Source organism: Gracilinanus agilis, chromosome 4 (genome assembly GCF_016433145.1).
Source record: "Gracilinanus agilis isolate LMUSP501 chromosome 4, AgileGrace, whole genome shotgun sequence".
Taxonomy (NCBI): Eukaryota; Metazoa; Chordata; class Mammalia; order Didelphimorphia; family Didelphidae; genus Gracilinanus; species Gracilinanus agilis.
This window is the reverse complement of record NC_058133.1, coordinates 135,570,365-135,576,364: the sequence shown is the minus strand read 5'-3', so window position 1 is coordinate 135,576,364 and position 6,000 is coordinate 135,570,365.

The window sequence follows — 6,000 nt, the reverse complement described above, 5'->3', positions numbered from 1 at the left end:
CAGCAATGTCTGCATTATTCTCAGGACCCAGATTCCTTCTCCTCTCATGGACAGGAAAGGGAATAAGCATTCACAGAGCGTCTTCGATGTGCCAGGAACTGTGCTAAATATTTTATATATATGATCTCATTTGAACCTAACAACAAACCACCCGTTGAGGTCAGTGATGCTATTGTCCCCATTTTAGAGCTGAGACAACTGAGGCGAAGTAACTTGCCTGAGGTAACTCAGCTAGTAAGCATCTGGGGCTGAATTGGAACTCAAGTCTTTCTGGTTCCAGGCCCAGTGCTGTGTCCTCTGGAGCCACCAGCTACTCCCATTTTGCATGCAATTCTGTACTCCCATTCCGGATGCAGCAGATCCATGGCCCCATGGATAGAGTGCCAGGCCTGGAGTCAGGAAGTTCCTGAGTTCAAATGTGGCCTCAGATTCTTACTAGATGTGTGATCCTGGGTGAGTCACTTTACCCTATTTGTCTCTGTTTCCACATCTATAAAATGATCTGAGAAGGAAATGGCAAACCCTCCAGTATCTTTGCCAAGAAAACCCCAGATGGACTCACAAAGAGCCGGACACAACTGAAAAAACAACTGAACGACAGCTGCATTTCAGATACTAGTGAATGACAGACTTACAGATTATCATGGTTAACCTCATTTTGTAGAGGAGGAAACTGAGGCCCCACTGGGCCATGAGCCATGCCCACATAGATGGTAAGTAGAGGCAGCTTTGACCCTGGGCCACAGAGCAGCCCCAGTGCAAGAATGGTGGAAAGACCGTCTCCAGGGATGGTCTGGGCTCTAATAGCCCCAGCTGTGGGACCCCAGGCACAGCCTTCCCAACCTCAGTTTTATCATCTATAAACTAGGAATGATGCATGGACCACTTCTTTCCAACGACATTTGGGAAGGAAAGCTGAGCTTTATAAATGTGCCTGATTACTATTCAACAAGACTTTATTCAGACCTACTTTGTACCAGCACTAAGTCTCCAGTTCCCTATTGAACTTCTTTTGCCTCAGCATCCTTGTTTTCAGTATGAATCTGATAAATTTAAGTGAAGCTAGGGGGCAGCTAGGTGGCTCTGTGGACTGAGAGTCAGGAACAAAGATTAGGAAATCCTGGGCTGAAATCTGACCTCAGACACTTCCTAGCTGTGTGACCCTGGGCAAGTCACTTAATCCCGATTACTTAGCCCTTACCACTCTTCTGCCTTCAAACCAATACCCAGTATTGAATCTAAGATGGAAGGTAAGAGTTTAAAACCCTCCCAGCTTATTGTAGTTAAAGTATCCTGGGCAGATAATTGGGGAACTACTACCCCTCTTCATCTCAATGTTTCATTAAATACCAAAAACTGAGTCCTTCAATGCTGTCCTTTCAGAGGAAGAGTGGTAGCTCTAAAAAAGACCAATTAATCAATCAATATTCATTAAGGATCTGCTCTATGCTAGACTCTGTGCTGAGCACTAGGGATACAAAAAGAAGTAAAAGACAGGCCCTGCCCTCAAAGAGTTTACAGTCTAAGCGAGGAGGTTACAAACTAAAGATATCAGAGAACGGAGTTGTGTTTTAGCCACAATTCTTATCCTAAATATTAATAAAGACCAGATTTCAGGCACTCAGCAAGGATCAATGGGGATGGGACAGAGAAATGGGGTACATCCTTCCTTACCATGAGGGTACATCCCTCAAACTCACTCTGATCAGGGTCTGAGGGACCCTGATTGGGAGAAGGGGCACCCACTCTGCCCAGGGAAAGGATCCTGTAGCCCAGTACCTGACTGACTATAGGTTTAACAGTATGTTTTTTATTTTCCATCGGACAAACCACACTTGCCTGATTTGTCTTGTAAGTATCTGTAGGATCTGACTCTTTTGGGACTCCTAAATATCCAATGGAGATTTCTTGGCAAGGACCTTGGAGTGGTTTGCCATTTCCTTACCCAGTGGATCCTTCTGCGAGGCAATCAGAGATTAGGTAACTTGTCCAGTGCCACACAACTAGGAAGTGTCTGAGGCTGGATTTGAACTCAGCTCTTCCTGACTCCAAGCCCAGGACTTTTAAACAGTGAGCCACAGCTGCTCTGCCATGTTAATTCCATGGTAAAACTGGCTTTACCGAAGGGTTGAACTGTTCTAGGCTGGCTACCAAAGGACATGTAGTAGAAGGCTGTCTTTTAGCCAATGGCAATCACCTCATAGGCATTTGGAGGCTGAAATGGAATGACCAGTGAAAACGTCTCTTGGCCAGTTCTGCGTATTTGTTGAGGGAGGGAGAAAGAAGCCAAGGGAGAGAAGGCAGGCGACGGCAGCTGGGAAGGCATGTCTCCGTCGTCCCCACGTAGCACTGTGTATCAAAGGCAATCCTCCTCCTCCCCCAGAAGAGCTCTCCGGCTTCTGCTCCCCAAGTCGTAATGTCTGAGAACTCAAGGGTTAATCCATTATTGATACGCTAATGTGTTTCTCAGTTTATAAATATTACATTTCCACGCAGCCAGCAGTCAGCCCCGAGCTCCTAGCGTTAACCACTTTTATCTTCCAAAAGGCCATGTTTAACCCTCAGCCCAGGATTTGTTTTTAACACAGACAAGGATTTCACAGATGTAGCTAGAGATTTGCCGTTTGGGTTCCAAATGACATTACACAAACCCCTTATGGCAGCAAGCTGCAGGAGGCGGGCAGAGATGGGGAAATGTAGCTTCACCAAGAGACTTCCACTTTAGTCACTTGCCTCCGGGATCTCCGGGGGAGGACAGCCAGTGCCTGGACAAGGCCCCACTGATTTAGCGGGGCTCCTCGAAGGCCCCTTCCCAAGGCTGCGGCTGCCCTTTGTGGAGATGCTCCTCACGCGCATGAATTTGGGGAAGGAGAGGGCAGTTTCCTCTACGGTTCTTTTCTGTGACTTTGGAGAGAATAGCTTTCCGAGATGGGTACATCCCCAAAAGAGTAGGGGGACGAGGAGGTAGTCCTGGGAAAGCCGATTGTACCACAGCGGAAGAACCAGTCAAGGATGTGAGTGTTTCAGAAAATGAAAACACGAGATACAAGAAGTCTGTGAGCAGTGACCTAAAGCCATTGGCCATCTGTTAACCAATCTGGATGATTTCTGCCTGGTTTATAGTGTCCCAACTTCTTTATCCCTCCTTAAACAGCCGGAGCAGCCCTAAGGATAGCCTTCCGTTCACAGTCAGCCATTGGGTGTGCTGGGGATGACTCCCTGAGGTTTAAGGCTCTCTGTGAGTCTTCACTCCTGAGACTGGCTCGCCAAGGCACTGTGAGGAGGGACGTGGCATCGGTCGCAGGCCTGGTCATGTTCTCCCATTGCTCCTGCCAACTTTGTCTCTAGCTCTCTATGGGATGGTGTTTCAGTGTTTGGCTGTCTTCATCAATGCCTCCAGCTCTGGTCTTAGTTGACATCCTGGCCTAGGGTGCCGCTACAATTCAGGAAGAATGAAAGCCCACATCCTAGGACCAACTGGAGTCTCAGCTCCTCTGGGAGCCTCTTACATCACCTGCAGAACCCAACCCCAGGCAGCTCAGACTCCTCTCCTCTCCTCTGCTCTAACTAGCCTGCTCCTATCCAAATCTCAAGAGCAAGGCTGACTCCTCCATTCCTTCTCAATGCAGGCTTTTACCCATCTCCAAAGTTCCTGACTTCTCTATGCAAACAGACTGTTCCAGATTCTAAGCCCGCTTCAAGCTGCAAATATAGTCATCCCAAAAGTGAAAGGGGCAAAATCTTACACCTTATTTTCTCCCTTACCTCTTGTGCTGCCCCCTTAGTCCTACAAGAAAGGGGGCTTTCACCTTCACACTTATCAAAGTTCATTGGGGTATAATTTAGCTACTAACTGCTCTTCCATGGGAGAACCAATTCCCAACTTTCCCTTTGGTGCAGGTGTATGTTACCAAATGCAAATAGTATAGTCACAATAGCTTACTGGGATTTTCCAGTTTTAGGGGGAGAACAAATAACCTAGCCTAGTTAGTTATATGCCCAGAGAGAGGGAGAGAGACAGACAGACAGAGACAGAGACAGATAGACAGATAGACAGAGACAGCAGACAGACAGATAGACAGAGAGATAGACAGGCAGACAGAGACAGACAGACAGAGACAGAGACAGACAGACAGAGACAGAGAAAGAAGAGAGGGAAAGAGAAAAAGAGAGAGAGAAAGAGAGAGAGAGGAGAAAAATAAAACACTTTCATAGACTAGGAATCGGTAGTCCTGGGTAGTTAGTTATAGCTTAGCCACTATGTCATAGTTGTGAAATCTTTGATAAGTCACTTTTAGCCAAGGGTATATTTCTTAAGAATCCTTCTGGCTAGAAGACGTTATTCCTTCTCCTACTTTCCCTATTACTGGTCTTCTGGCTTACAGCCTAGGAGTCATCTTGGAATCCTCATCATGTCTCACCTCCCATATCCAACCTATTGCCAAGGCCAGTCCACTTCACCTTTGCAGCATCTCAAATACGCCTCCTTCTCTCTTCTGACACTGCCCCCATTCTGGTATAAGCCCCCATCATCTCACACTTGAACTGTTGCAATAGCCCCACCAGGGAGTTGGGGGGAGGGGCTACCTTTCTCCAGTTCCACCCCACTCCCCAACTGTTCCTCCATTCAGCCACTAATGTGATTCCCAAAAGTACCAGTCCTGTCACAGGCAAAACCCCAGTCCAATTCACCCCACTCAATAAACTCCAGAGGCTTCCTTTTCCTTTAGGAGCAAACATGAAATGCTCTGTTTGACATTTGAAGCCCTTCATGATCTAAAACCCTCTGACCTTTCCAGTCTTCTGTCTCACTCCCCACCATACACTCTTCCACTCAGTGACACCAGCCTCCTGGTTGTTCCATGAAGTCAAGGCCCCTGGCGTGATCGTGGACTATCCCTCAGGCCTGGAACGCTCTCCTTCTTCAGCTCTGACTGACTACCTGGCCTCACTGGCTTCCTTTAAATCCCAACTAAACAAACCTGGCCTCAGACACTTCCTAGCTGTGTGACCCTGGGCAAGTCACTTAACCACCATTGCCTAGCCCTTACCACTCTTTTGCCTTGCAACCAATACATAGTATTGACGTTAAGACAGAAGGAAAGGGTTTAAAAAAAGTTTGTTTTTTTTTTTAATTTAATAAGATCTAGAATCCCAGGTTGAGAACCCCCAAATTATATGATTCTAACTAGTCTCTTCTATCCTTTTCTTATGTTCCCTGTGTTCACTGTATAAAATGGAAATAATGCCTACCTCATCGGGTTGTTATTTAATGAGTAACTCGTGAGACAAGGTATTTGGACATGCCTAAGCACTATTGTTACTATTTCATTCTTTTCATCTTTGAATTCAGTGGAGTTCTTCCTAATCTAAGTCAATCTTACTATCATTGATGTTTATTGTTCAATGAACTATTTATTGCAAAGGTGGACATAGTCATTGATTCTTTGTAATTGAATGAAAATGTTGGGATACAAGTGTATAGACAAAGCATTTATTAGATGCTTACTATTTCATAGTAATAATATTTTATAGGTAGGTCAGCTAAGTGGCACAGTGGATACAGAACTGGACTGGGAATCAGGAATCATCTCATGAGTTCAAATCCAGCCTCAGACACTTGCTGTGTGACCCTGGGCAAGTCACTTAACCCTGTTTGCCTTAGTTCCTTATCAGTAGGATGAGTTGGAGAAGGAAATGACAAACCACTCCGGTATCTTTGCCAAGAAAACCTCAAATGGGGTCAGGGAGAGCTGGACACGACTGAACAACAACATTTTCAATGTAACTTTTTAATAATTTTTACACAGCATTTACTATTACTATTTGTAAATGTTTACTATTACTAGTAATTAGCATTACTATTTTTATCTTTTTTCACTAATTAGTGATAGCAATAACTACTATTACTCATTCATTATAATATTAGTACTAATTAGTGCCAGGCAATTTGCTAAGAAAGTCTTTGCCCTCAAGGAGCTTACATTCTAAGGGGAGAGA